Source organism: Sus scrofa, chromosome 1 (genome assembly GCF_054392235.1).
Source record: "Sus scrofa isolate SSC_HxYL_T2T_F1_AM1 chromosome 1, Sscrofa_HxYL_maternal_Yorkshire_Landrace_v2.0, whole genome shotgun sequence".
NCBI lineage: Eukaryota > Metazoa > Chordata > Mammalia > Artiodactyla > Suidae > Sus > Sus scrofa.
Genome location: NC_139383.1, coordinates 99,583,022 through 99,605,679, shown reverse-complemented (window position 1 = coordinate 99,605,679; position 22,658 = coordinate 99,583,022). Strand labels below are relative to the sequence as shown.

The 22,658-nt window shown below is 37.3% G+C and overlaps 2 pseudogenes; one reads left to right on the top strand and one right to left on the bottom strand.

Moving 5' to 3' along the window:
- The first annotated feature begins 5,912 nt into the window (after window positions 1–5,912).
- On the top strand, window positions 5,913–6,823 carry LOC110258885 (olfactory receptor-like protein OLF2; annotated as a pseudogene).
- Window positions 6,824–12,602: 5,779 nt separating this feature from the next.
- On the bottom strand, window positions 12,603–13,839 carry LOC146406193 (olfactory receptor 5I1-like; annotated as a pseudogene).
- Between the last annotated feature and the right edge of the window lie 8,819 nt (window positions 13,840–22,658).

Sequence of the window (22,658 nt, the reverse complement as noted above, 5' to 3'; positions counted from 1 at the left end):
TTATCCAATTTTTAATAATAATGTAGTCACTATAGTTCATTCCCTCATGGTGGAGAGAAGTTATACTAAATGGTCTGCAGGGGCAGTGGTGTTTAGGAAACTAAATTACTTCCTCTCTCAACAGAGTGAAACCCAAAGAGATTTGTCACCCCAGGAGACAGAGAAGCACTGATGGGAAAAGGAGTTTGAAAAGGAATCATAATAAAGAAAGCAAGGACAAACTCCATCCTTCAAATACGTAACCAGAGAAGCTGATATTGGTGGTAAAGTTCTTAGGTAAACACAAAAGCATTAGCCGGTTCAATTTAATACGTGGAAAATTACTGCAATCACTTAGTTTGGGCTTTGGCCTCAAAATATCTCCTATAATATTAAATTAAGTATATTTGTATAGACATCATCACTCAAACAATTGCAATAAAGCAAAATTAATATATTACTAAGGCACCATTTAGCACATATCAAAGAATATCTTATTTTAATGATTTTAGCCTACATTTGGTTCTAACATTATAGGATCCCCCCAAAAATTTAGGCTTCTATCTAGTTCCCAGGGAAGGTTCAGAATAAACAAACCTCTTGTAATATTTGTAAATATGCATTGGCTTATACTTATCACTTTGTAAATTACTTTGCACACACACACAAATCTTGCATTTTCCTGCTTCATGGTAAAGAACTAAGTTAATTACAATAATGCAGAACAACCAGTAGTAAAACATTATTTTCGGTTACATTCAGCAGTAGATTTTAATGAATACATAAAAAAATGTGCTTGTTGGCATCCTGAAATGACTCATCTATTACAAATTATCACTCAGAACACAGCCAATAAGGAGAGAATTGCCTAAGGCTGCAGTGTTGCACAACTTCAGGAGCAACATCTTATTTATTCTCCTTGCTCCCTGGAATTGTGCAGTACAGTATTTATTTGATACATTTATGCATTGGAATACAATTACTATCATATTTTTAGCTACCATCTGCATCCCTCACATAATTATTGTTTATTTTTAGTGGTGAGAACATTTAAGATCTAGCCTCTTAGCAACTTAAAAGTATATAACGCAGTATTGTAACATTAAACGAAATGCTGTGTGTTAGATCTCCAGAACTAGTTCATTGCACAAATTTGTAACCAACATCTCCTCAATTCCTTCACCTCCAGCTCCTGATCATCACCATTCTCTACTATGTTTTTATGTATACAAAGTAGCTATTTTGGAAACAAATAGACCTTGGCTATTTTTTGGAAAGGGTTATCCCAAGACATTTTTAAAATAGAAGATTGTCCTTGTTCATATGAATTATACTAGTAGATACAAACTTCAAATTCTGTTTATTTATAATTTTGTTGAATATCTACCAGCCTATATCACCAGAGACAGAGAACATTCACCAGCTCGACAACAGGAAAATGTTTAATAACACACATTTACTAAGTCATTACTTATGAAAATCTTATGCTAAGGATGGCAGGAAAGTACAAAGACACATATAGGCAGACCTCAGAAATATTAAGGATTCAGTATCAGACTACCACAATATGGTGAATACTGCAATAAAGGGAGTTTTACAATTTTTTTTGGTTCTCAATGCATATGAAATTTAGATTTACACTACACTGTAGTTTTATGCAATACCATTGTGTATGCAATAGCATCGTGTTGAAAAAAAATGAACAATTTAAAGTAATTAAAAATTACTTTATAGGTTCTCCTGTTGTGGGTCAATGGTAATGACCCCAACTCATATCCATGAGGACATGGTTTGATCCCTGGCCTCATTCAGTGGGTTAAGGATCTGGCATTGTTGTGAGCTGTGGTGTAGGTCAAAGATGCAGCTTAGATCTGGTGCTGCTGTGGCTGTGGAATAGGCCAGCACTGCAGCTCTGATTAGACTCCTAGCCTGGGAACCTCCATATGTTGTGGGTATGGTCCTAAAAAAACAAAACAAACAAGAACCCACATTTTATAGCTTAAAAATTGCTAACCATCATCTGAGTCTTTAGCATTCCCTATTGTGGCTCAGTGGGTTAAAAACCTGACAGTGTCCCTGAGGATGCAAGTTCTACCCCTGGCCTCAGTGGGTTAATGATCCCCAGGCATAGGTGTAGATACAGCTCTAATCCCATATTGATGTGGCTGTGGCATAAGCTGGCAGCTGCAGCTCCAGTTCAACCCCTAGAATGGGAAATTACACATGCTGCAATTGCAGCCCTGAAAAAAAAAATATGTGATACAGAGACATGAAGTGAGTAAATTCTATTGGAAAAAACAGCACTGAGATTTGCTTGATGCAGGGTTAAAACAAACCTTCAATTTGCAAAAAACAAAACTATCTGCAAGTCACAATAAAGTGAGGCACAATAAAATGAGGTATGCCCGTATACAAATAAAGTATAGAATTCAATAAAGAGTGTACTATGTGTGATGGAAGTTAGACAATTGAAAGAGAGCAGCATATGATATTCCAAAATATAGCATTTTGCATATTAATTACTTTCAATTAAAGTTATTTAAAAAGAAGCCAATGGAAAAAGGACATGCTGACCCTCCTTTGTACTACAGAAAGCAGGAAATAAATCTTCCCCTCAGAGTTCCTGTTGTAGCTCAGGGGCTAAGAACCCAGCTATTATCCATAAAGATGCAGGTTTGATCCCTGGCTTCGCTCTGTGAGTTAACGATCTGGCAATGCCATGAGCTATGGTATAGGTCGCAGACATGGCTCGGATCCTAAGTTGCTGTGCCTATAGTGTAGCCAGGCAGCTACAGCTCCCATTTGACCCGTATGCCTCAAGTGTAGCCCTAAAAATTAGATTTTAAAAAAAATTCTCCACTCTGTGCCAGGAAGGTAAAAGATATTCACATCACCAGAAACAGAGAACTTAGGACCAAGAAGTCTGTATAACCAAACCTTGTTAGTTCTTTACTAATTACTGCCCAGGGTCTAAACCTCTTTGTCCTATCAATTCTTCACAAATGTATTGTTTTCTTGTCTAAAAGGCATAAAAATTGCCTGCTTTGGTCACTTTTCATCTCATTCTTTTAATGGGATCTCCATACATAGAAAACTAATTTTTTTTCTTGTTACTCTGTTTTAATAGCAATTTAATTATTTGGCTAGTCAAAGAACTTAGAAGTGAAGAAGGGAAAAGTTTTCTGCAGCTATGCAATCAAAAAATCATTGAAATAGGGTGATTGGTATGTACTTGGGGAAAAGGGTTCATACAAAGACTAATGATTAAAAGCAATAAGTAAGACTGTCATAACTCTAAATGGGAAGTGAGGGAGATATTTCAGAAATGGAAAAAACTGGATCAAAAATGAAAATGAGATGGAAATCATTAGTAGAGAACCTATGTCAATTTCATTAGTCATCTGTTTTCACTGGAGGAGAGTGTGGGTGTATGGTAGCCATTGTGCACATAATTAAATTTTGGTAAATTTATGACATTGATCAATTTGGTGAAAAGAATGAAGAATTATAAACTCAGCCTTTTCCAAAGTTAATGCACCATTCTCAAGGGGAACTAGAGGAACAGAAATGTAATGAATTATGTTCCCATAACACAGAAGTATCCAGTCTGAGGCTTAGAGGTAATTCCCAACAATCACTAGATAGAAATAAAATGCAGTCTTCCTGTTGTGAATGTATCAGAGAGAAAAGACAGAAAGACTTGCTCATTCCAGGTAGGTTTTTAAATGGTTAAATTTAAAGAATATGGGATGGGGGGGGCGTGCTTACTTTTATGGAAAAGTGAGAAATCAAACATTGAGGATTTGTAACCTAATCGCTTTTTACCCGCTTACTCAGTTAAATAAACACTGTAACATAATAACTAAATAAGAATATTATCTTGTTAGACCTATGTGAGTTTGACAAACCTCACAAGTGTGAGCATGAACTGGTGTGCATTTGTTTTCTAAATTATGGAAATAAAGCAAAATGCCAGTAGAGAGATTTTTGAGCTGAAAATAAGGAATGCTCATTGACAGAACTCACTTTAGTATTGTTAAATAAGTATACTTGGGCAGGAAGGTAGAGAGGGACTAGAAAAACTGTAAAAACAGTAAAATTTTTAAGAAATTATTTTCTTCTCTCTCAATCACCTGGCTTGTAAGAAATAACAGGTGTTAAACCATACTGTTATATTTGTCACTTATTCCCCAGAGACCAAGTGTTCAACACTCAACGAGGGATCAAACATAGTGTTATATAATCTAAGTCAGACAGGAGACAACACTGAACCTTCCTACAGACAGAACTGCAGGCCACACACTCCATAGTTCTGATTCGGGTACTAATAATTTTTGTTTACTGTTTCTTAGGTTTATATTTTAGATTTTTTTAGTTATTCTGTCCTTTTCAACTGAAAGCATGTTATAAAACCAAAGAAGTGTATGAAATATTATACAAACTTTTATTGTAATTACATTGTGTATTTAATTAAAACATGTCTATAGAGAGAGAGCAGAGAATACCAATGAAAAAGCAAGAATGTGGTGGTCAAACATCTTATATTGTTTTCAATGTGTCACCTGTCCTTTCATATTTTTTTGAATTTTTTATTTTTAAAAGAAACCATTTTTAAAAATGATCTGTCTACATGGGCAGATATTTAAATAAGTTTAAGCCAAGGGTTTAGAGACCTGCACGTTGATGACCAGATTGTTCTCCAGATCCTCTTTTTCAGTTCTTTATCTACCTTTAACTCCAAATCATAGATAGTCTCCAAGAACAGAGAAGGGGATTTATGATGTTACATATAAGATAATTGGTTGAGTAGCATGTAACAATGGGGCAAAAATTTCAAGGAACACCAACTCATTTAAACCAGAGGGAGGCAGATTTCAAAAATACAGGCAATAGTATCAAAGGAGACAATTAAACAATAGTATAACTTATTATACTTTCTAAAGAATGGAGGTGGCAGCACAGTTCAGATACGAATCTCTCTGATGTAGGGGATTGTGAACGTTTGAGTCTTCTTATCAAGCCTCTTATATGTCTGATCTGTTGGTGACTACATCATGTGGATTGCAGTCTGTTATGGCAGGAGGACTCACAGGAAACCACATTGTCTTTCTTGCCTCTGTGCCACCTGACCTACCAGTAGCCCTACAATTAAAGCTCCAATATTCTTCATAATTTCCCTTGAGCAACAAGTGCCAGGAGGACTGTGGTGAGCCCTGGGGTATTCCTATCTGAGTTCCCCAAAACAGAGCTCACAGAATCACTCTACCTTCTTTGGTTCCCTACCTCCTCCAGTGGATCCTGAATCCCCCAAATATTTCTTTCCTTTGTTCGTGGATCCTGGACGGAACCTGAAGGATGAATGGAGAAGTAGGGACATGTTGTACCCAGGAACTTGCTATAGCTCTGCCTACTTGAATGGTAGGCAATAAGGAAATAAAAAGGACTATATATCAGATACTTGTACCTCTCATACTATGCTCCTCTATTACAGGATCAAACAGTATTTTTACAGTATTAAAAAAAAAAGAACAACAATCTTGTTGGAAGATGTGGGTTATCTGGAGCAACTAATTGAAGAACTACTCCCTTGATTCTGAAGACATCAATTCCTTAATATGAGAGAGAAGTAGCAAAAATGATCCTAAATACTACGATGTTGGTGTGAAACTAGCATGATTTAATTTAAATAAAACTGGGCCACAAGCAGTATAACACTACTGAATGTAAGTGATATTATTATTATCATTTATTGATTTATATTAAATTGGATATATTTTAAGGAGTCAGTTTACCTCATGCAGTCCTAGCATTATATCTTTCTCTAATTATTGAAATAGAGAAAAGACTAGTAGGTGAACAGTTAAGATAGTAAGATGATGTTACCCTCCACTTCCGTTTCCTCTTTCACAACCAGGGATTTCCAGGTCTGAGCGATGGCAGCTGAGAACTGCACCATGTTTACTGAGTTCACGTTCCTGGGACTTTCAAGCAGACAGGATGTGCAGCAGGGGCTCTTAGTGCTCTTCCTGCTGGTTTATGGCATAACTGTGGTGGCCAATCTAGGGATGATCCTGCCGATCCAGATGGACCCCAGACTCCACACACCCATGTACTATTTCTTGAGAAATCTGTCCTTCTGTGATGTCTGCTACTCCTCCTCTGTCTCTCCCAAGATGCTGGCTGATTTCTTATCTGAGCAAAAGAGGATTCCATACAATTTATGTGCTGTCCAGATGTACCTTTTTGGGACCTTTGCAGATGTGGAATGCCTTATGTTGGCATTTGCAATCCACTCCTTTATACAATGGCCATGTCCAAGAGAGTCTGTACCAAGCTAGTGGTCATTGTATACGTAGAAGGTTTGGAGGATTCAGCAATCCACACCTGTTGTACATTTCGATTATCCTTTTGCAATACCAATATCATTGAGCACTTTTCCTGTGACTTCCCACCCTTGCTAGCCCTCAGCACCTCAGATACAACCATCAGTGAGATAATGTTGCTCATCTCCAGTTGTTGTGTTGTGGGCTGTAGTATCATCACTGTCCTGCTCTCCTACAGCTACATCCTAACCACCATCCTTAGAATGAACTCAGCCAAGGGGAGATGCAAAGCCTTCTCTAATTGTGCCTCCCACTTAACCGCTGTGGTTGTGTTTCATGGCACACTCCTGTTCATGTATTTCAGACCCAGCTCCAGTTACTCCATGGACATGGACAAAATAGTCTCTGTCTTCTACACAGTGGTCATCCCCATGTTAAACCCACTGGTCTACAGCTTCAGGAATAAGGAAGTGAATGTTGCCCCAAAGAAAACAATCAGTACTAAATTATGTGCTGGATAATACAGGGTATTCATCCAAATCTATTTAAAGATTCTGAGAGCGGAAGCTCAAGTCCCTTGATATAGATTCCTGTAGTCTCACCTGTACAACCCTCTGGATATTGCCCCTTACTTACCTTTGTGCCTAAGTTGATTGTAGGGAGCAGGCATTATTGACCTTCATCTTCTCTCCAAACTAAGGAAAAGTCATCTTGGAGTCACTTTACTTTTTTGCAGAGATAGTCTTTTTATACCTCTCTTTCCTGTTCTTGAGTTGCTCTAGTATGAGATATTTTGGGCAAGTAATATTTCCACCCAAGCTAATTTAAGTTATCTTCCTTAAGCCTTCAAACTTTTTTGTTGTTTTACTTTTCTTTAAAGTTTTATTGAGGTATAGTTAAATTACAGTGTTGTGATCATTTCTGCTGTACAACAATGTGATTCAGTTATACATACATGCTACATGCACATCCATTCCTTTTCAGATTCTTTTCTCATACAGGTTATTACAGAATATCAGGTCCCTGTTGGTCAATCGTTCCACATACCACAGTGTGCACATGCCAAACCCAAACCCCCAGTCCATCCCTCCCTGACACCTGTCCCCTTTGGTAACCACAGGCTTGTTTTCAAAACCGGTGAGTGTTTATGTTCTGCAAATAATTTCATTTGTATTCTGTTTTTAGATTCCACATAGAAATTATATTATATGTTGTTTAAACTTGCTCAGGCAAAAGAGGGTTAGTGGGTCCAATCAGATTTGTTTTTATCTTTTTATGTACTTACATCATCCTATATATATTCCAACACTGAGAAGTAAATAATTGTTACATAAATAAATAAGAAATTTCCCTCTCTATACTAAATATTCCATTAAAGCACAGACCTTACTGTCTTAGTCACCATTATTTCTGCTTTTTTCTTCACAATGCTTGGCTTCTGGATACTGATAATTAATATTTATTGAATAAATGAAAGAGTATAGCCTGAAAAAGTAATGCAAATTTGAACATTTGTAAATTTCCCAAACAAACAAACAAAAAACCCAACAAGACCCTCTTTTAATTTCATTCTAGCATGTTCTCTTTAGGTGAAATCCATCTGCATTTGTTTTCTTTTGCCTTAGGCAGAAATGAGACTCTAGGACAGGAATTATTTGCTGCAAAAATCTTCTCAGACTATTCCTCTTCTTTCTGCCTCAGGTATATCAGCAAATATTCCCCCATCCTCCAGCTCCCCAGGGGTTCATAGCATTACACCACTTAAAATTGAAAGAAATGGAATTCCCATTGTGAATCAGCAGTAACGAATCAGACTAGCATCTATGAGGATGCATGTTTGATCCCTAGCCTTGCTCAGTGGGGTAAGGATCTGGCATTAACACAAACTGTGGTGTAGGTCATAGACCTGGCTTGGATCCTGCATTGCTGTGGCTGTGGTGTAGGCCGGCAGCTATAGCTCTGATTTGACACCGAGCCTAGGAACTTCCATATGCCGTGGTTGTGCCCCCCCCAAAAAAATAAATAAATAAACTGAAATGCCCCATTGATATATAATTTAAATTGGAAATGATAAACAAAATTTTAACATTGGTCACTGCTATTGTGTTGTGCTGAGTGGTTGAATATTAGTGAATCCTGTAACCTCTTCCAAAAACTAAATTAATTTTGCATATTTGATTCACCCTGTGTTCAATGAACAATTAATCCAGTTGTGAAAACATACCACCAGTTCAACTTCTCAGAAGTGTTAATTTTATCTTAGGTTGTTGCCAAGAAAGGAACATGGAGGATCTATTTTTGGTTCCAAGAGGAGAGAGTAATGTCTTATGCAAGGTTTTTATGTAGGTCCTCTCCCCTAATTATGAATATTCCTTTCGTGTACAAAATGTGTCAATTGTTTTGTAATCAAAGCATCATAGGAAGGAAACAACATATGAGAGACATGAAATTTTCAGCAGGTCATTTGTCTTGCATTGTAGATTAAACAGAATTTTAGACCAAAATGTTTTACAATGTCTTCAATACTTTCTTTTATAATCATAGACAATTTATTTGTTGTTCATAGAATATATCCTATATCATGAACACACAATCACTGTCCAAACCTCTTTTTAACCCAATGTACTTTATTAAAAACCCCTCAAAATATTCATATCTATAAAAATGAAACCCGCTCTACTATTTTAAATAAGTTTCACTGGCCATCTGTCACATATACATGTAACAAAAAAAGATACTCCCTTTTTTCTGTTTCCTTTCAAGATTTTGATTTAAGAGACTTTACAAATCGTCAGGAAACCCATGTTGTTTGTTTTTGTTTTCCTTTTATATTCACTTTAAGAAAATGATAAAGACAGAAGAGAATTTAAGAAAATAACAGTTTGAACTCAGATACACCTGATTTCAAACCTGTATACTGCCATTCACTTGTCAGATCTGTGACCTTAATTAACTACCTCCCCATCAGGGACTAAGGCCCTGGTGCTGAAAGAAAAGATGGTATTGTTCACCACATCGAGTCATGAGATGGAGTTTCAGTTCACCCAGTCTTTCAGATTCCAATTGCACATCCAGGTTCAGGTCATGCTCATGTTTGGAGTTTTCTGCCTGGCAACCCCAGGACTTGCATTTCCCTGAATTCATTCCAGGTTGGAAATGAGTGGAGATTTCTTACAGTGACCCATGCTGGCCATACCACTCCCAACCCAGGCCAGATGCCTGCAACTACTCTAGTAATCTAATTCCCAGATCCCCCATGACCAAGAAATGAGTTTAAACAACCCAGAAATACCATGTTTTATGTTCTGTGTGGCTCTGTCCCAGGAGCTGTAGCTGAAAGGGCTCACTCACCGACAAAGGGAACACTATCTGTTGTGAGAACCAACGCACTTCTGGCACCATTTCCTGCTGTCTAGGGCAAAGCACGTGGCTCTCATCTCTCTCAGGCTCTCATTCCATTTGTCCCCACTGAAATCCCACATTATCCGAACCATATGTCACCACCCATTGTGTGGACAAAACCCTTCTTATAAAGTCAGTTTCCACTGCAGTGAGTGGAATGGACGTCTGGATTTAGAACCTGGCATCTGTAGCAAGACATGTTTCTACAATATTTTCTTAGCCTCTTTGCTTCTATTTTCTGTGCTGAAAACTCCATCTTGTCCTGCTGTACTGTACCCCATATTCCTGCTTGGAAAACAGTCGCAGTGCTGGTAAATGACTTAAGCTTAAGAAAAAAAGACCTAAAGGCATAAGTTATTCATAGGGTCAGCTGAATGAGGACATACTGCATTGGTCTAGGCAAGCCAGACTGTGCAGATGGGCATGCCATTTGCACAACGTGATATTTCCTCTAAAGAATAAGAGGAAGATGAGCCTCATGGCCCCAAGTGGTTTATGAGCGGTCATTAGCAGGATATGCATTAGCAAGGAGAACTGAGGTGCAAACCCAGGCACCCCGGGTTGCTGCAGATAGGCACATTGTCTGCAGAAGCACAATGATGATTCTCTAGAATGCGATGCATAGATAGCTAATGCCAAGCTTCCTCAATGCTGATAATTATTAAATGCCTAAAGGTCAGAATAAAACCTTAACCATCTACCAGCTATGAGACTTTTAAAATAATATGTATAAAAAAAACTATATCCTGTACCTCACTTGACATAATCCTAAAGAGCACAATAAAAGCAGTGTGGTTTCTTGAGGTGGTGCTCTTGGTCCCTGAGACCTTGAGTTCCCTGGTTCCCACCTTTAATTAAGATAAATGTCTCTATGTCTTGCTTTATGTTAACTTTTTTTCCTTAAGTTTCACAGCACCTGTTCTTCAGCCCTCACCAGCTGAACTGGTCTTGGCAGGCATCCATTTTTATTTTCAGAAGGCTTTCCTCTCTAGTTCATCCTCTCTTACTCTATTCAACTCACCTTAGGGTTTTCACTCTTTTTTTGACTAAAAAAAAAACCATTATTGAGGTATAATCGACACATCATGAAATTTATCCAGGGTGAGTGTATTATTTAATGATTTTTAGCAAATGCAGAGAATTGTGCAGTGAACACCATGGTCTAATTTGTATAGGGACATTTTTGAGAGTAAAAGTGGTCACCATCTGGATGCCCAGAAAGCAGTGTAAATGGAACCTGTTCAGGGAAGAGTGGGGCAGATCTTCCCGCCTGTGGACATGGTCCAGGTACATGTGAACCACTGTCACTTGCTTTAGGCTTTCCACCCATGTCTTCTTTACCGGTCATGACCCAGCTGCTGACCAAACTATCATCTCATCATTCATCTGCTTCAGTTCCCATTTCTGCCTCTCAGAGGGTATCTTCCAGAAATATTCATTGCTTACCCATCAAGAGATTTCAGACTAAATCTAATATTTTTTTTGTCTTTTTGCTATTATTTGGGCCACTCCCGAGACATACGGAGGTTCCCAGGCCAGGGGTCAAATCAGAGCTGTAGCCGCTGGCCAATGCCAGAGCCACAGCAACGTGGGATTCTTAACCCACTGAGCAAGGCCAGGGATCGAACCCACAACCTCATGGTTCCTAGTCGGATTCATTAACCAATGAACCGCGACAGGACTACCAGACTAAATCTATTTGTGAAAAAAAATTTATGAGCCAGGCATCAATGTAGTTGATATTCACAAACTGCTTTGTAAAAAGCCATCATACTTGACAATATCTTAAAATAGACATGTGTGTATACAGTACCCCTTCGAGAAATAAACCAAAAATACTGCAAGAGGAAGAAATAGTTTCTATTACAGATATATAATCTAAATAAAAAATAATCGATAATAAAAATTTGTGTATTTTATAAATCTCAGTATATACAATAGGGAAGCTACAGTGATAAATAGGCAAGTGTTCAAATAAAGAATAATTATTAATGGATAAATATAGTAGAGGATTACAACACGGACACACATAACTCCATGATAAGAAAATTCTAAGAGTTTTAAGAGGAACACAGAAGATTCTAGTGATGTTTAGAATATGAGTTAAGATCAGTAACTGAAGAGGGAAGTCAGAAAAAAAGGTCATGAATGTGTTACTATTTGAGGAAATCTTTTTATGATGAATACAGTTTACACAGCTCAGATGTGTGTGTATTTACTCAGAAATCACATTAACAAAGAGTTTCAGTGAATTGCTTTTAGTAACTTTCTTGTGATATATATATATCAACGGCTTTTCTAATATTGAGACTAGCTAATAACAAGATTCATAGGATAAGAAGAGAAAAGGAGTAAGAATAGGAAATATGGAATATAATATGAAGGATACATCTACCCGTGGAATACATATTTAAACATTCAAATTTATTTTATTTAACCTGTCCCCTCTTCAGGGACATTTAGATTGTTTTCAATAATTTTCTACTCCAAAGTATGATGCAACGGATAACTTTTGAAAGTGATGAACTTTTATAGGTTTATTCCTAGGAACAGAATTACTAGTTTAAATGGTCCATGCATATTTAATTTTTATATGCCAGATGAATTATGCTCCATAACGAATATTAGCAAACAATCTTCTATAAACACTACTAACTCGCACTTCCACCAACAATGAATGTGATAAAAATTTCAACTTGAAAATGATAAAGAATTAAGCATAATATAAGTGATGTGAGAAGGCCTGGCTCTAATGTTAGGCTCTGGTCCTATTTTATGGTTGAGTCCTCTTGGCCTATAGAATTGAGGAACTTCTATATCAAGCTGACTTTTCCATTGGTTAGAACCAATACTCAAGAAACAGTGTTGAACAGCTGTCAGGCTCAGTATCATCATTGCTTAATAACGCAATTTCCTGTTCATCATTTTCCTAAAGGCATTTTTTACATCTTTGTTCCTTAGATTGTAAATCAGGGGGTTCAATATAGGTATAATCAAGGTATAGAACACGGAGGTCACTTTGTCAATATCCAGGGACTGACCAGTACTGGAGCACAAATAAGTGAAAATCAGGGTACCGTTGTAGATAGTGACCACAGTCAAATGGGAAGCACAGGTGGAAGAATCATTTTCTTCTTCCCTGGGAAGAACCTGTTTTAAGAATAGCTGCTATGATGCAGACATAAGAGAGAAGAACTGTCAGAAGGCAGATAGCTTCCACCAAATTAGTGAAGACCACCAGAACAACATCATGTATATACATGTCAGAGCAGGACAGAGAGAAGAGTAGGGAGATATCACAAAAGAAATGGTTAATTTCTTTTGAGCAGAAAGACAGATAAAAGGTTTTAATGGTGTGAATAACCAAGTTCATGGTGCCTCTCAAAAAGGCTCCAATGGCAAGCTGGCAGCAAATCCTTTTGGACATAATAACCGAATAGAGCAGTGGCCTGCAGATGGCTACATACCGGTCATAAGCTATGGCAGCCAATAGGAAAGATTCCGTGTCAACCAAAGAGCAAAAAAAAATATAACTGTGCCACACAACCATTGTAAGAAATTGTCTTCTTATTGGAAAGCAAGTCAGCAAGTAACTTGGGGGCGATGACAGAATGGTAGCATGCATCTATGAAAGACAATATGCACAGAAAGAAGTACATAGGGGTGTGCAAGGGGCACTGACCTCCCACACAGAGTGACTTAGAAGGCCATGCACAGACCCAGACCCACACCATGGGTGTCGTGACATTCAGTTACCTCTCTATTCTGTCGCCTTTGTGGTTCCCACTTCATCAATGACATTTTCATTGCCAGGCACAGTCAATTACCATTATTTGCGTTGGCCGTGTTCTGTAAATTTACCTGAGTTAGCCAGTATTAAACCCTGGCTCCTAGGAGAAATAAAGGTTAGGTTGCTGTGAGCCTCTGGTCACGTTTTCATCCTAAGTTTCCCCATGAGCATAACAGAGTAAATGAACAAAAACATAGCAATAAGCGCATCCTGTAGTTCTGGATGGTCATTGAATCCCATGAGAAAGAACTTTATCTTCACGGTGCTATTCTCCATCTCTATTCTCTGCAGTGCTCCTGGACTTCTGAGGTTGTGACAGAGTAAAAATGGCAATGCAAATAATAACCTCAATGTTAACAAAAAAATTTTTAAATAGTTAAAATAATTAGAATAATAATTTTATGTATGTATGTATTTGTTTTTTGGACCACAACCACATCACATGGAAGTTCCCTGGCCAGGGATCGAACCTGTGCCACAGCAGTGACCCAAACCACTACAGTGGCAACCCTGGATCCTTAACCCATTAAACCACAAGGGAATGCCCTAGAATAGTAACTTTAAATCAGTGCGGGCATCCTGATAACACCTAGATATATACAGTGAGTACAGCATAATGCATAGTTTTTTTCATATATTGATAACTTATTACTTCTATTCCTTAAAGCCATTGTTTTTCTCATTAAATGACACACCATCAAACCAGTGGGTGAACTTTAAATCTGGGCTCCACTCTGACTTTCATTAGCTCTCTCATTTTCCATCAATACCAAGTAATTGCAGTTTATTACACTGCTATATAGCAAATTCAGAGTACTAGCCTCTACTCTCCTAGTTAAAATAAAATATTGCCATTCCAGGAGAAGCCTAATATTGATGAGTAGAAGTTCCATCTTTTTTACCTTGAGATGTGGCTTTGCCTCTGAGGAACAAAGGAACATACTAACAGTGCTTGAAATCCACTGATAAAATAAAAAGAGAAAAGATTCTAAATTAGCTACATAAGTAAGTGAATCCTAGTTCTGTCATCCAGCCCTTTTGAAACCTCGTGTTAAATGTTTTTGTAGTTGCTGTTGCTTTTGTTGGATAAATCTTGAGGACTTAAAACCTGTGTTACCCCAGGCATGTTTATGCTCAAAATATCAGTTTCTAAATAGAAAATCAGTGGCTGTGGAAGATAAGCACTTAAAATTCCATCAACCTTTAACATCCTAGGATTAAGGTAAGAACACTTACCAGATTATCTTTTTCATTTATCTTCTTACCACACTGTTAACATCAGTTCATGTTTCATGTGAAAAATCAATTTTGACACTTTGACACTAAAGAAATTGGCCCATTGGAATTTTTTATTATAATCCATTTGATCAGGCCTTCTGTGTTCTAAGAAGAAAGGTGTGCCTCCCATAGGAAGGTGGTAGTTCTCTAGGATGATGCAAGCCTTTTTATATTTTGCTTTGATGCTTTTGAGATTAGCTTTCTCATCTCATATCAAATCCCAGGCACCTATACTCTGATACCCAAATCCCAGTGGGACCATTTACCCGGGAAATTACAATTCTGCTGAGTTGATTAAACACAAAATGATGAAACATGTTTTTCTACATCTTAATAGTGTCTTGAGGAAAAAATATATTATGGTTTTCTAAATGGTTGATTATTACACATAAAATTGGATTACGATACTTGCTATCTAACTTGATTTAACCTGCTCAAATAATCTTATCAAACAGAGTTTTCTATGTAGTAGGATGTGGAATAAACTGGAAAGAAGCAAAAAACATGCACCTACCCAGGTGTTTAAAATGAGAAGATCCATAAAGTAAACATGAGAATAGAATGACTACAAAAAAAAAAAATTAAAGCACATGTAGGTAGAAAGTAAATTACAAATGAAGTCAATAATTTGAATATGTGCTACATGTGCATCATATACAAATGGAATTTTGGTCATCTAAGTCCAGAATCAATCTGAATGTCTTAATTCAATAAATACATTCAGTCTATGAATGTGTGTCAGATAGCGTTCTAGATACAAAACAGAGAAAAAGAGGATAAATTGAACTTGACACTTAGAATTTTGTCAAGTAAAGAATAGTGTATGAGACATGGTAGAGGAAAAAAATCAAAAACAAAAACTATAAGGGGTTTCAAGGAGATTGGCAAGTCCATGGCATGTTTTAAGACTTGAGATTTAGAAAGAAGATGTTGCCTAACGAAGAAATATAAATATATCTATATAGAAAAAAATATATATGTATCTTGACAAAGAGAGCTATGAGCAATTTTGAGCCTCTATTTGCCCATAGGAATAACTTCAGTAGAAAGTAATCTTCCAGTAATTCCAGAAAAATCCCACAGTTAAGTCCCTAGCTAACTAGTGTCCACTCAGAAACCAATCACTGGGTCTCTTGGTGACTGGCCATGAACACATCACAAATGTTGGAGTTCCCACTGTGGCTCAGTGGAAATGAACCTGACTAGAAACCATGAGGATGCAGATTCAATCCCTGGCCTTGCTTGGTAGGTTAAGGATCCAGCATTGCCGTGAGCTGTGGTATAGGCCGGCAGCTCCGATTCAATCCCTAAAGTGGGAACGTCCATGTGCCACAGGTATATTCCTAAAAAAAAAAAAAAAAAAAAAAAAAGAGGGAAAAAATACTTCAAAAAATGCTGTTGGATACAAAGACAAGGACCTACAAACAATAGGAGAGGCTGGGTCCCCACCAGGGGATGCTTTTGGTAAGAGAATGAGAAATGCATATTCATCCCTATAATTTGCAAGTGAAGAAGTAACCAGATTTTATGTGTAAAATAAAACCACTTAAAGAAATATAAAAGAAAATTTTATGTGATTGTTTTGTAGAAATGTAACTAAAATCCCTAAAATGCAAGCCCTAAAATCAAAGCTTTCTGGCAGTAAATGAAAATGACTATTCCGTGAAAGACAACCATGCTGTGAGGTGGGAGACACAGGTGGAAAAGGATTTGCATCTTCCCTCAGCAAAGCACACCCTCAGGATGGTGATGAGAATAAACACACAGGAGGTGAGGATGATCACAGTGGCGATGATCTTGCCAATCACTGGCCATGATTGAAAGTGGACTTGAGTTCATTAATCAAGACACCATGAGTTCATTACTTGAAATGTCACAGAAGGCAAGAATAAAGATGGCAGATAGATCCCAAAACAGGTGGCTAAATACCATCGATTGATAGGATGGGATCTCAAGAGCTAAATGCAAGTCAGTCAGAGAACATACAGTTCCATAAAAGTAAGCAGCCAGAAACCAGCACTGTACGGAGTTTTCAGGACATGAAGACTGTACAGCAGTGGGCCATGGATGGGCACAAAACAGTCATAAGGCCATCCGAGTTAACGAGGAAGACCTCAGTGACTACGCATGTGCAAAATAGTAGAATTTCACCATGAACCCAAGAAAGGGGATGGATTATTTCCTTGCTTGAGATACTAACATCTTTGGCACAATGATTGTTGAGTAGCAAAAATCTGCAAAAGACAAGTGTCTGAGGAAAAACTGCATGGGAGTGTGAAGTAGAGAGCTGACTGAATTGGTGCAGGCATGCCCAGGTTGGCCAAAACTGATTCCATACAGGAGAAGGAACAGCAAGGAGAGAAAAATTCTCTCCTCACTTGAATATGATTGTCCAGCAGCAATGAACTCTATCACAGGGGACAATTTTACCATATGTTATGTTTCGGAAATAAAATAATATATGTTGTGTTTATTCTGAGAAAAATAAGAGAGGAAACAAAGTGTTTATATTAACTTTAGAGAAATATCATGTTGGTATCAAACATGGTGTGTTTGAAATAAAATTGTCAAACAACTCAAAACCTTCAATGTCTCAGTGCATCCTGCTGATAAAAATTAAAGTATCAGCAGAAACCCATGTGATACCCAAACTTTTTCTAGCACAGTAAATTGAGCTGATGAATTAAACTAGATATTTTGATGGACATAGAAATAGATTCAGTGATATATTTTAAAGCCAGAAGGAGGTCAACTCTTTTTCCTTGAAAAATGTAATAAGCTCTTTAAAGTACTACTTCTTAATTATTAGTTTTGTATATAGCAGTGTGTCCAGAGAATCCCAATCTCCCTTCCTCCATCATTTCCCCTTTCATAGCCATACATTTGGTTTTGAAATATTTGATTGTTTCTGTTTTATGCATAAGTTCTTTTATATCATTTTATTAGATTTTTGTTAGGTTCTGCATATTAGTGATCTCAAATGATCTCCACACTCTCTCTAGCTTTTATTGTTTGTAGACTTTTTAATGATGGCCATTTTCACTGGTGTGAGGTGATATCTCCTTGTAGTTTTGATTTGTTTTTCTCTCTCTCTCTCTCTCATTAACTATGTGTGGTTTTTTTTAAGTTTTATTGAAGTGGAGTTGATTTACAAGGCTGTGATCATTTCTCTTGTACAATAAAGTACTCAGTTATACATATTTGCCAAGACCAGCTCAGAAGGTGAGGACTGAAGAAAAAGTTAACATAAAACAAGACATAGAGACATTTATCTTAATTAAATATGGGGACCAGGTCACTCAAGGTCTCAGGGACCAAAACGCAGCCTCAAGAAACTACGCTGTTTTTATTGTGCTCTTTAGGATTACATCAAGTGAGTAGGGGGCTGTAGGTGCAGAATATAGTTCTTTTATTATGTTAAAAGTCACATAGCTTGTAGCTGGTTAAGCTTTTATTCTGACCTTTAGGCATTTAACAATAATTAACTTTGAGGAAACCTGGCATTAGCTGTCTATGCATAGCATCTAGAGAATCATCACTGTGTGTGCCTATTTGCAGCAACCTGGCATGCCTAGGTTCGCACCTCCATCTCCTTGCTGATATACATCCCACTAAGAACCCCTCATAAACCCTCTGGGGCCATGAGGCTCCTCTTTCTCTTGATGCTCTTTCTCTTATTTTAACAGTCAGGCCTGCCCGGACCAAAGCTTTATGTCCTCATTCAGTTGACCACATGAATAACTTTTGTGTTTTGGTCTTTGTTCTTAAGCTTAAGTTATTTACCAGCACTGTGACTATTATTCAAGCAGGAATATGGGGTAAAGTAGAGCAGCATAAGATGGCGTTTTCAGCATAGAAAATAGAAACAGGCTAAGAAAAGATTGTAGAAATATGTCTCCCGACACATATCCACACATCCATTCGCTTTCAGATTCTTTCCCCTCATAGATTATCACGGAATATTGGGTAGAGTTCTTTGTGCTGCATATACCACTGGTCCCCATTGGCTAATCTTTCCATATAGAAAGTGTGCATATGTCAGTCCCAAAGCCCCAGTCCATCTCTCCCCACACCACTTATCCCCTTTGGTAACCATAAGTTTTTCAAAGTCTATGAGTCTGTTTCTGCTCTGCAAATAAGTTTACTTGTATCCTTTTTTTAGATTCCACATATGAGAGATAACATAAAATGTTTGTTTTTACTGTCTGACTAACTTCACTTAGTATGATAATTTCTAGGTCCATCCATGTTGCTTCAAATGTCATTATTTCTTTTTTTGTCTTTTTGTCTTTTTTGGGCTGCACTTGCAGCATATGGAGGGTCCCAGGCTAGGGGTCTAATCAGAGCTGGCCAGCCTACATGACAGCCACTGCAACGTGGGATCCCAGCTGTGTCTACGACCTACACCACAGCTCATAGCAACACCAGATCCTTAATCCACTGAGCAAGACCAGGGATTGAACTTGCGTCCTCATGGATATTAGTCAGGTTCATTAACTGCTGAGCCATGATGGGAACTCCATTATTATCTATTCTTCTGTTGATGGACATTTAGGTTGCTTCCATGTCTTGACTATAGAAAGTAGTGCTGCAATGAACACTGGGGTGCATGTGCATATATCTTTTCAATTTATGGTTTTCTCCAGATACATGCCCAAGGGTGGGATTGCTGGATCATATGGTAGGTATACTTTTAGTTTTTTTAAGGAATCGTCATACTATGCTCCATAGTGGTTGTACCAATTTACATCCCACCAACAGTGTAGGAGGGTTCCCTTTTTTCCATACTCTCTCCAGCATGTATTGTTTGTAGCTTTTTTTTTTTTTTTTTTGCTTTTTTTTAGGGCCACACTCATGGCACATGGAAGTTCCCAGGCTAGAGGTTGAATCAGAGATGTAGCCGCTGGCCTGCACCACAACCACAGAAACACCAGATCTGAGCTGCATCTGTGACCTACACCACAGCTCACAGCAACACTAGATCCTTAACCTGCTGAGTAAGGCCAGGATCAAACCTCCATCCTCATGGATGCTAGTCAGGTTCATTTCTGCTAAGCCGTGATGGGAACTTGCTATTTTTTGTAGACCTTTTCATAATGGCAATTCTTACTGGTATGAGGTGATATCTCATTGTAGTTTTGATTTGTATTTATCTAGTAATTAGTGATATTGAGATTTTTTTATGTTCTTTATGGCCATCTGTCTTCTTTGCAGAAATGTCTATTTAGATCTTCTGATCATTTTTTTTTGATTGGGTTGTTAAATTATGCTTTATAGCAGTTGTAAGAGTTACCAAAGAGATAATTTGAAATCTAAAGATAAATAATAAAAGAATATAAAATTTTCCATCAGTATTTATTGTTAGTGCCTGTAGTGTCAAAATATCAAATTATTCTCTTTATTTTGTCACCCATTAATTTTTAAGCAAAAGCCAGGAGACTTAAACAGTATGTATTTCCTTTTTCACAGAATAAATGGTAAAGGGATTGTGCCTCTGAATTTGCTAAAAATTAATAATACTTTGCCAAGATAGAGAAGAAACATGAAGTTTATCCTCTGAAAATGGATTATTTATCATTGATTCCCATCAAAATCAATATCACATTTCTATGACATCACTCTTCTACTTGAGCTAAATACCAAGTAAGTGACAATGTGTAGTAGATCGTTTATTTGTGAATATGTAAAACAATATAAATTGTCATTACATATCCAACGTTAACCAGAAAAAATCTCAATAATTCATCAATGTAAGTTTGAAACTATAAAACCATTTCAAATGGCTTCATTGAACTGTTGTAAAATTCTTGTCTAATTTTCACTTTACCCTCACAAAAATAGCAAGAAATTCTTCTCTCAATATTTTTATCACAGAATTTTGAATTTTACTCAGACTCAAAGAATACAGATGAAAGGTTGGATGTGTTAGTAATTCAAGCAAAATTAATGATAGAAGATAAAATCCCTCTTGCCAGGGTGGGTTAAGGATCCAGCATCGTCACTGCAGCAGCCTGGGAACAGAGATCATTGCTGTGGGCAGTTTTGATCCCCAGCCTGGGAACTTCCACATGCTGCAGGTATGGCCAAAAACAAACAAAGAAAAAAAGGATGATGATAGGAGAGTTGAAAGAAATGATATATACAATGTTAAATTTTTTTCAAATTACTTACCTGTGTCCATGAGGGTGTCTTATAATAAATATTAGAATGGTTAGAGGAAAAATTAATCCTCCCTAATATACACAACCATCTAGGATGGATTATTTCTATGTTCAGATAATACTTAAAAGTTAGAGTTAATTTAAATCAACATTCAAGTCCAAGAAAAGCTCTCAATTTTTACAACACAGCTACTCAGTTATTTTATGGAGACTGCCTAGAGAGTCCTGATAAAGAGACCTGAGATACAGCCTTGGTTGAACTGCCATATGAAGTAACAATCTATTTATGCTAATGAGGAGGTGAGACAGGAAGCTTAAAACATAGAACATGAATAAATTGTCTTTGTTGTTATTCCCAATATTCTGAGATGCAAGCTAATATCCCTAAGCCTCTTGTAGATCCTTTCATACTCTACCCTGAAACTCTTCCAAAATAAACTGTAAAATTTAAAAAAGAAAAAGTACACTCGAGAAATAACTGTTATTACCTCAACTGCATTTCAAATCCCACATTCAAGTTTAGAGAAACTTGGCCAATACTATCCAGAGCAAAAGACAAAGTGACCATCCCCAGTGGTAGAATGTGGATATAATTTATCCCCTGGTATGATGTGGTGAGAAAATCTTCACCTCTGTGACATTCTTTCCTCCAAACCCATAACCCAAGTTAATTTGAGAAAATCATTAAGCAAACCCATATTTGGAAACATTCTGTAGGATACTTAGGCAGTGCTCCTTAGAATTGTCAAAGCCAAGAAAAACAAGAAAACAGTGTAAAATCATCTCAGATCAGAGGCAATTTGTGAGATTGATGACAATACTATGTGGTTCCCTTGATGGGATCCCAGAAAAGAAAGAGCACATTAATGAAAAATATCATGGAATCCGAATAAAATTTATATTTTAGTGATTATAATGTACCAATATTTCTCTTTAAAAACAATATTTCATTGTGGTAAGAACATGGCCATGATACTATCCTCTTAAGAGATTGTCTGTGTACATTAGAGTATTCTTGATGATACATGTGATTTTTTGTTGGTTTTTTTTTGTTTGTTTGTTTTTGGCTGCCCCAAGGCATCTGGAGCACCCAGTCCAGGGATCAGATCCAAGCTGCAGCCTCTAACTAAGCCACAGCAATACTGTATCCACGTCCCAGCCCTCCTATGCCACTGCTGATCTTGTTGCACCACAGCCAGATCTCCTGATTTTTATGTACAGTACAGCACTAGAAGTTATTCAACGTGCTTAACTGAAACTTTATGCCCCTAGATTTGTGACTTCCCCCTTCCCCCTCCACTGACCTCTGTCTGGGATCATCCCATTCTATGATTCTATGAAATCTATTACATCGAACACATCATCTAGGTGGAATCATACAGTATTTGCCTTTCTGGGACTGGCTTATTTCACTTAGCATGATGACTTCAGTGTTTATCCATGCAGTCACAAATTTTATTTATTTTTATTTTTTATTTTTTTTTATTTTCCCACTGTACAGCAAGGGGGTCAGGTTATCCTTACATGTATACATTACAATTACAATTGTTCCCCCACCGTTTCTTCTGTTGCAACATGAGTATCTAGACAAAGTTCTCAATGCTATTCAGCAGGATCTCCTTGTAAATCTATTCTAAGTTGTGTCTGATAAGTTCAAACTGCCGATCCTTCCCACTCCCTCCCCCTCCCATCAGACCGCCACAAGTCTCTTCTCCAAGTCCATGA